The sequence below is a fragment of the Lactuca sativa genome, chromosome 8, assembly GCF_002870075.4.
Source record: "Lactuca sativa cultivar Salinas chromosome 8, Lsat_Salinas_v11, whole genome shotgun sequence".
Taxonomy (NCBI): Eukaryota; Viridiplantae; Streptophyta; class Magnoliopsida; order Asterales; family Asteraceae; genus Lactuca; species Lactuca sativa.
Window position 1 is genome coordinate 319113865 of NC_056630.2, and position 9173 is coordinate 319123037.

The following is a 9173-nucleotide window of genomic DNA, read 5'->3' on the forward strand; positions in this document are numbered from 1 at the left end:
AATATGATGATAAATGTTCAATAATAAAACACCCTTAGTGTTCCTTCTCCAAAAGCTGGTGGTTACCTGTATTACTGATTCCCTGAGAAATACAAGTGGTTTCGAAAAAGTGTCAACAATTAAGTTGGTGAGTTCATAAGTGTTTTGCATTGAAAAGTATGTCCTTTTTGGTAGTAAATCGATGAATGAGGTTTTCAGAAAATCCAATATTTTCTATAAATGGTTTGAAAAGTTTCCAGAGTTGGAGTGCGTTAGTATGTTCCATACTTGAATAATAATGATAAACTTTGTGCTAAAAATAAAGTGGAACACTAAATGCATATATGAATCTCATAAATCAAACTTGTTTTTATACTTTTATGTGAGTTTTATAACCATACTATTGACACTGTCGGCCTGTAACAACATTCTTCAGGTGTTGTAGTGTTATCACATTTGTCACCCCAGACCTGCCAGTCTAACTATAGCTAATAGTTTAGGTGCGAGGTTGTCAATCCCGTATAGATCTATACACAAGTATCACGCTCTCTCTCCAAGAGATTATGGTATATAATACAGGACTTGAAATGCATACATACGAGTACGTTGAAGTTTGAATATCTCACATTACTTGGTATAAACAGATTTACGATGATAAAGACTTTACTTCATTTGAAAGTATTTCATTTGTCAAGATGTATATGTAAAATGTATGAATAACTTGTTAACTATACTCATTATAGTTTCTCAAAAGTATGTTTCCATTTAGTAAGAATAACTTGGTGATATAATAGCCCTCTAAACATAAAGATGTTTGTATCAATACCCTATAAGATAGATATTATAATTATGTTTATAAAAACGATACTTTGACTTGTAATGTACTTGTATTCCCCCCCTAAAACATGAAAAGAATTGAAAAGTAGGGGCATGAAATCACCCGTTTGGTTTGAAGAGAGAGAGGCTAGAGTTGAGCAGAACTTCGACCGCGGAAAGTTGCGTCTTCGGGCTCTTCGGGGATCTCTGCAACGTAGATCTTTCGTCGGGGGCTCGAGTGCGGAAACCGAGGGCGTCAGGATGATCTCTGGGGCTTAGAAGTATGGGAGAGTGACTTAGGATTTGAGAATGTGTGCAAAAACTCGAAGCTTAACTTCTCTATTTATAGGCTGGAAACTCCTCGTACGCGGGGCGTACAACCGGAGTACGCTGGGCGTACTCGGTACGCGGGGCATACTTTGGTTACGCGGGGCGTAACAATGCGTCATGGCTTACGACTCCGGTCTAGCTAAGCGTAGAGGTGCAGCCGATGGGACTCGACTCTGGGTCTAGTACACGGGGCGTACTCCCATATTACGCGGGGCGTAATCCCGGCTCCCGTCTTCTAAATTCCGTAACTTTCGCGTACGGGCTCCGTTTTTCGCGTTCTTTATATCCACGCGTAGGTGAGATTATGCTCTACAACTTTCATTTAGACTCCGTCGGCTAGTTTTGACTTTATTTTTAATGATATATTTTTAATAGGCTGGGACTCCTAAAGTCCGTTAAAAATTCATAGTTTCTTTATTCGACGTCGGTTTTCGTTTGTCTTTTTATCCATTTGCTCCTATTGTGGAGATCTTCAACTCTCATTTAAGTTGCATTAGCTAATTAACACTGGATCTTCAATTTGAGTTTTTTAGCCCTCTACTACTGTTACGAAACTTTGAAAATTCGTAACTTCTTCATACGAGGTCCAAATTGGGCGATCTTTTTATGTATGTTTACAGTTTAGCGGACTCTACATCTTTTGTTTAGATACTTAAGGCAAAAATGCATTTTATTGAAATTTCACTTTTTACGTTAAATAGCGTTTTAACGGCGTGTCAAAAATATACGAGTGGTTATAATTTCTTCAATATAACCCGGTTTTGAACATTCTTTATGTTTTCGGAAACGTTGACACGTTATCTAATATTTGATGCATCGCAACTTAGATATTTGAACACTTTATTTTCAAGGTTAATTTAGTTGGTTCCAAATAGTTTTTGTTATATTTGACATTTGAGCGTTACACTGCTTTGGAAAAATATAGGGTTGTCACACCATCCCCCCTGTTAAGGGAATTTCGTCCTGAAATTTAATCTAATATAGAGTTTACAGGTTAGGAAAAAGATGCGGGTATTTCTGTTTCATATGATCCTCGCGTTCCCAGGTGTATTCAGGTTCTCGCTTGGCGTTCCAGCGGACCTTTACAATAGGTATGCGGCTTTGTTTATTCCTTTTTATTTCCCGATCCATGATCTCTACTGGTTCCTCTACAAATTGGAGATTTTCATTTATTGCGATTTCGTCTAGAGGGATGACAAGGGTCTCATCAGACAAGAACTTCTTTAGGTTTGATACGTGAAAGGTAGAGTGTACGTTGTGGAGCTCCTGAGATAACCTAAGTTTGTAGGCCACTGGACCGATCCTGGCAAGGATCTCGAAGGGTCCAATGTATCTTGGGTTTAGTTCTTTGCGCTTCCCGAAGCGTATTAACCCCTTCCAGGGCGAGAGTTTTAGTAGGACTCGATCTTCGACCTGGAATTCCAAGGGTTTCCGTCTTTTATCTGCGTAACTCTTTTGTCTGTCCCTTGATGCTTTTAGACGTTCCCGAATCTGAACAATCTTCTCCGTAGTTTCCCTTATGATTTCTGGTCCAGTGAGCGTGTTGTCTGTTGCTTGTCCTTTTGCTAGCTGTGTGTCCCCCACTTCGGCCCAGCACAAAGGTGACCTGCATTTGCGGCCATAGAGGGCTTTGAACGGGGCAGCCTCTATACTAGTGTGGTAGCCGTTATTATACGAGAATTCGACCAAGGGAAGATGTGTGTCCCATGCCTTACCAAAATCGATTACGCAGGACCTCTGCATATCTTCTAGAGTTTGTATGGTTCTCTTGCTCTGGCCGTCAGTTTGTGGGTGATAAGCGGTACTCATGTCTAGCCTTGTCCCCAAAGCTTTTTGTAGCGACTGCCAGAACCTTGAGGTGAACCTACTATCTCGGTCCGAGATAATGGATATGGGTACACCATGTAGTCGTACAATTTCTCTGAGGTATGTCCTAGTTAGCTTCTCTAATTTATCCGTCTCTTTGATCAGTAGGAAGTGAGCTGATTTAGTTAACCTGTCGACAATCACCCAGATAGTGTCGAGTCCGTTTGCGGTTCTGGGTAGTTTGGTTATGAAATCCATGGGTATACGTTCCCACTTCCATTCTGGTATTTCTGGTTGTTGCAATAATCCTGAGGGCTTTTGGTATTCTACTTTGACCTTGGCGCACGTCAGACATTTACTCACGTAGGTAGCAATTTCGGCCTTCATGTTCAGCCACCAATACGACTTCTTGAGGTCGAGATACATCTTATCGGAGCCGGGGTGTATGGAGTATCGTGTTTTATGGGCTTCGTTCATGACGACATCTCTGAATCCGCCAAACTTCAGCGTCCAGATCCGATCCATGAAGTAATGAACTCCATCATTCTTGATCTCAAACTTCTTATCCATTCCCCTTAAGGCTTCCCCCGCCACATTTACCGATGTTAAGGCTTCTATCTGGGCTTCTTTGATTTGTGTGGACAAGTGTGAATGGATTGTCATGGTTAAAGACTTCACTCTGCGGCCCGAGTATTCCTTCCGGCTGAGTGCATCGGCCACCACGTTAGCCTTTCCGGGATGATACCGAATCTCGCATTCATAATCATTTAGTAGTTCTACCCACCGTCTTTGTCTCATGTTGAGTTCTTTCTGGTTGAGAATATGTTGGAGGCTTTTGTGGTCGGTGAATATCGTACATTTCGTGCCGTAGAGATAGTGTCTCCATATCTTCAGAGTGAAGATGACTGCTCCTAGTTCAAGATCGTGCGTTGTGTAGTTTACTTCGTGCGTCTTTAGTTGCCTTGAGGCGTAGGCGATGACCTTCCCTCGTTGCATCAGGACACACCCAAGTCCTTGGTTTGATGCATCGCAATAGACCACGAAGTCCTCCGTTCCTTCGGGCAAGGTTAGGATAGGCGCACTACATAAGGCTCGCTTTAGTGTTTGAAACGAGGCGTCTTGTTTTTCTCCCCAGTCGAAGGTCATACTCTTCTAAGTTAGGGTGGTAAGTGGTTTGGCAATCTTCGAAAAATTCTGTATGAACCTTCGGTAATACCCGACAAGTCCCAAAAATTGTCGGATTTCTGTAGGGGTCCTTGGTGTGGTCCAACTTTCTATTGCCTTAAACTTAGAAGGATCCACGTGTATCCCCCTCCTTGCTTACTACATGTCCTAGGAAATCCACTTTCCGAATCCAAAATTCGCACTTGGAAAATTTTGCGTAAAGCTTCTCTGCTCTCAACGTTTCCAAAACTTGGCGGAGGTGTTGGCTATGTTCTTCCTGGCTTCTAGAATAGATGAGTATATCATCTATGAACACAATCACGAATTTATCTACGAAGGGACGACATACTCGGTTCATCAAGTCCATGAACACCGCTGGAGCATTTGTCAATCCGAAGGGCATTACTACAAACTCGTAGTGACCATAACGTGTTCGGAAAGCCGTTTTAGGGATGTCTCCTTCCAGCACTCGCAGTTGGTGATAACCAGATCTTAGATCGATCTTTGAGAAGTAGCTTGCTCCCTGCAGTTGGTCGAACAGATCGTCTATGTGCGGTAGGGGATATCAGTTCTTGATCGTTAGTTTGTTCAGCTCCCGATAATCGATGCACATGCGAAAGGATCCGTCCTTCTTTTTCACGAATAGGACTGGTGCTCCCCATGGTGAGAAGCTCGGTCTGATGAATCCCGTGCTCAGCAACTCGTTTAATTGACTGGACAGTTCCTGCATCTCGGCTGGGGCTAAACGGTAAGTCGATTTTGCTACTGGGGTAGCTCCGGGGATTAAGTCGATTCTGAACTCAACTTGACGCTCTGGTGGAATTCCTGGAAGATCTTCTGGGAAAATATCTGGGAAGTTGCAGACTTCCGGAATGTCTTTAATGTTCTTCGGTTCTTGTTTCTAGTCCACTACGTGGGCTAGAAAGGCATGGTATTCCTTACGAAGATATTTTTATGCCTTAACACAGGAGATGATTTGTAAACTTGAACTAGGTTTGTCACCATAAATGACAAGGGTTTCGCCGTTTGGCAGATTTAGGCGAACGGCCCTTTCGTGACAAAGTATATCGGCATGGTGAAGGCTCAACCAGTCCATACCGATGATGACATCGAAACTTCTTATCGAGATGGGCATAAGATCGACTCGAAACAAGCGCTCGTTTAAATTTAGTGTGCACCCTACGTACAAATCGTTTGCGTTTTCTGTCTTACCGTTTGCCATTTCTATAGTGAATATTTTATTGAGTGGTTGGGGTTTTTGACTAAGTAGGTGTTTGACTTTATGACTCAAAAAACTTCTCTCCGCACCGCAGTCAAAGAGTATGCATGCATAAGTGTTGTTGAGTAGGAACGTACCCGTAACCACCGTGGGGTCTGCTACTGCTTCATTCTGCCCTATTGCCAGCACTCTCCCCACACCGCCAACGTTCCTTGTCTTGGGGCAGTCCCTTTTGAAGTGCCCAGTTTCTCCACACCCATAACATGCCTGGCTTATCCCAGTACCAGGAACTTGAGTGACTGGTCGCGCTGGCGCCTTATAGAAACGGGCTGTGTGCCCTTTCTTGTCGCAGTTCTTACAGTGCATCTCGCGGCAATTACCGTGGTGATGGTAGTTGCACTTGCTGTACTTGGGCAGATTCCCCGCATATGGTTTTGTTGGCACAGGGGTAGCAGGAGTTGTGGTGGGGGTAGTAGCAGCATGAACCGCAACCATTTGCTTCTTTGAAGGTTCTTGCGAAGTTTGCCCCTTTCTTTTGTTCCAGAATTTCTTGTTGTTGTTGTTGTTGTTGTTGTTGGCATTGATCTCGTTGTTGCTGTTCCCTTTGGTTGGTTCAGCCATGATAGCCGTGACTCATTGACAGACACCAAGATCAACAAGAGATTGCGCCAGTTCCTTGGCGCTGGCGAAGGTCATGGGTTTGGAAGCTAACACACTTCCTCGAAGTTGGGGTGATAGTCCCCAAATGTATCTATCGACCTTTTGGCTTTCCAGGATTAACATTCCTGGACAAAGTGTTATTAAGTCACTGAACCTGTTGGTGTAACCTGCTATGTCCGAGCCTACCATCGAAAGGTTCCACAGTTCCTATTCAAGCTTCTGAATCTCGCCTCTTGGGCAGTATTCTCGAAGGAGCATTCGTTTCAAGTTTTCCCAACCCATGGAGTTCGCCACCACTAGGGTTAGTGTCTGGACGTGGCCGTTCCACCACGTCAGGGCACGTTCAGAGAAAGTAAAAGCAGCAAACTTTACTTTTCTTTCTTCAGGACATGCACAGATTTCGAATACAGCTTCCGTTTTCTCTATCCATTGAGATAGAGCCAATACTCCCCCAGTCCCATAAAGGGAATAGGATTTCCGTTGGTGAAGTCTTTGTAAGTGCATACCCCTGAACGGCCTTGACCTTGGCCATTTGTAAACCTGTTTGTTCCTCCCCCCGATCCGTTGTTGCTCATTTGAGCCATCGCTGCGGTTACAGCAGTCTGGAACATAACGGCATCCATAGTTTGAGGAGGTGGTGGAGGTGGTGTTGAAGTTGTGTTTCTGCGTGTTGATCTACGAGGGGGCATGTTCTGGTAGAGAAAAATAAGAATGAATACTATAAGTTTCTAATGTTTTGATAATCGTGTGTTAGTTGTAGTTTATGGTTTCAAGGTAGGCATAGTAATTTTTGTTAACACCCATAAGTTCCGAGAGGTATACAAAGAAGTACCTTCATATTCATATATAAAGGTCACACATGAGGTGTGTTAGATGACGTTTCTTGTTTGAAAATTTGACCTACCTAGAGGTCTCCGATTACAGATACAAAAGGAAATAAGGGAAGAAACTTTTATCCAAAATCCTATTTTATAACAAAATTGTTGGGGTTTGAACAAGCTCTACTTGCGGCGTGTTGCACGTTTGGAGCTAGATTCGGCATCCGACTGCTTGACTCCCATCAAGCGCCTCTCGAGATCTGCTTACTGTTCCTTCATCTCCCTTATTTCTGCTAGTGCCGTTATCATTTGGTTCTGAAGCGACCCTGTGTAGATTTGGGTATTCTCATGTAGTCCTTCCAAATGACGGATGTCTGCGGCGTTACCTTGAGTAGCAGCATTGACCTCGCGAACTCTGGTGGCTTGCCTGTCCATCTCGTAGTTCTGGGTAGCTATAGCGTTCACAATTACAGGAAGTGCTCGATCAGCTGAGCCTCCCCCACTGACATTGTAAAAATCTCGGCACATGCCGAAAGGAGGGCGTACACCTTGCTGGCGGCTTCAGTAGTAGAGGTGACTTCCCCACATGGGAATGGGTCCTGGTTGATATGGTCTGATTTTGGGAGGATGAGGGATGGGAGGGTCGATTACTTCCGGCTCGGAGTCCGTTCCACTAGAAATTTCCTCGACCTCTTCGTCGACTTCGAATTCCTCTCCGACTTCGACTTCGAATTTTTCTTTGATAACCCCTTCGGGTTCCTCCTCGGCCTCTTCTTCGATTTCCTCTAGGTCTTCCTCCGGGTCTTCTTCAATCCAACCGTCGTTGCCTTGGTTTGGGTAGTAGGGATCTCCTGGTAAATGGAATCCGGCCATTTGTCTGTACTAGGATAGAGATATGAGAATTTTATAAGAAAAGAAATTTCTATTTAACGACTTACTATTTTTAACTATATTTTTACGGAGCACAAATATTTTATTGTACAACTATTTTTAACAATACTCCTATAGTATTTCAAATTGGCGAATCTAAAATAATTTTGTATTTGGTAAGTTTTTGGCTTGTTGTCCATTATGACCATTCCTCGACGTACATTGGTCAAATCCAGGATAAATATAGTTGATCAGGCTATATTTATTCTCGACCTGATTACATACCCCGAGGCTCAATCGTAGTGTCGTAACTTGCCTTAATACTTTTTAGAAAACTTGTTATGATACGAGATTAATGCATGCTAGTAAAAATGTATATCTTTAAAAGGAAGTATATTGTTCATGAAAACGTTTCGTCAGAGGGTTTTTGGTCCCCTTTGCATTTATAGTTTGTATATCTTATGTGGTTCGATATACTTAGTTCACTATAAACAATGCTCTGATACCAATCTGTCACACCCCCAAACCAGAATGGCGGAAACATTCGGGGGTGGATGACTTCACGTAGTATCACAAAAATTGAATATTGTAAAGAAAGTAACACAACCATCATATATATAATGAAAACGTATAATGTGGCGTTATACATATTAGCAAAAGAATATTACAATATGATGATAAATGTTCAATAATAAAACATCCTTAGTGTTCCTTCTCCAAAAGTTGGTGGTTACCTGTATTACTGATTCCCTGAGAAATACAAGTGGTTTCGAAAAAGTGTCAACAATTAAGTTGGTGAGTTCATAAGTGTTTTGCATTGAAAAGTATGTTCTTTTTGGTAGTAAATCGATGAATGAGGTTTTCAGAAAATCCAATATTTTCTATAAATGGTTTGAAAAGTTTCCAGAGTTGGAGTGCGTTAGTATGTTCCATACTTGAATAATAATGATAAACTTTGTGCTAAAACTAAAGTGGAACACTAAATGCATATATGAATCTCGTAAATCAAACTTGTTTTTATACTTTTATGTGAGTTTTATAACCATACTATTGACACTGTCGGCCTGTAACAACATTCTTCAGGTGTTGTAGTGTTATGACATTTGTCACCCCAGACCTGCCGGTCTAACTATAGCTAATAGTTTAGGTGCGGGGTTGTCAATCCCGTATAGATCTATACACAAGTATCACGCTCTCTCTCCAAGAGATTATTGTAACGCCCGTAGATCAGGGCTAGTCAATTTAGAGACGATAGGCGTCAAAAATGAATTTTTGATGAAAGATTATTTAGAATGAATAATCTTAACTAAGTTATAGTATATGTTACAAGGTTTCCGTACATATAAAGAACGCCGAAATCCGAGTTATAACGAAGAAGTTATGACCTGTCGAAGTTTCGCGACAGAACCGGCACGACATAGCGCGACGTAAAAAGTGAATTTACGTTAGAGCAATATTTAGCCTTAGCAATCTAAATGAAAGTCGTAGAATACGTTAAACCATGAGCGTGC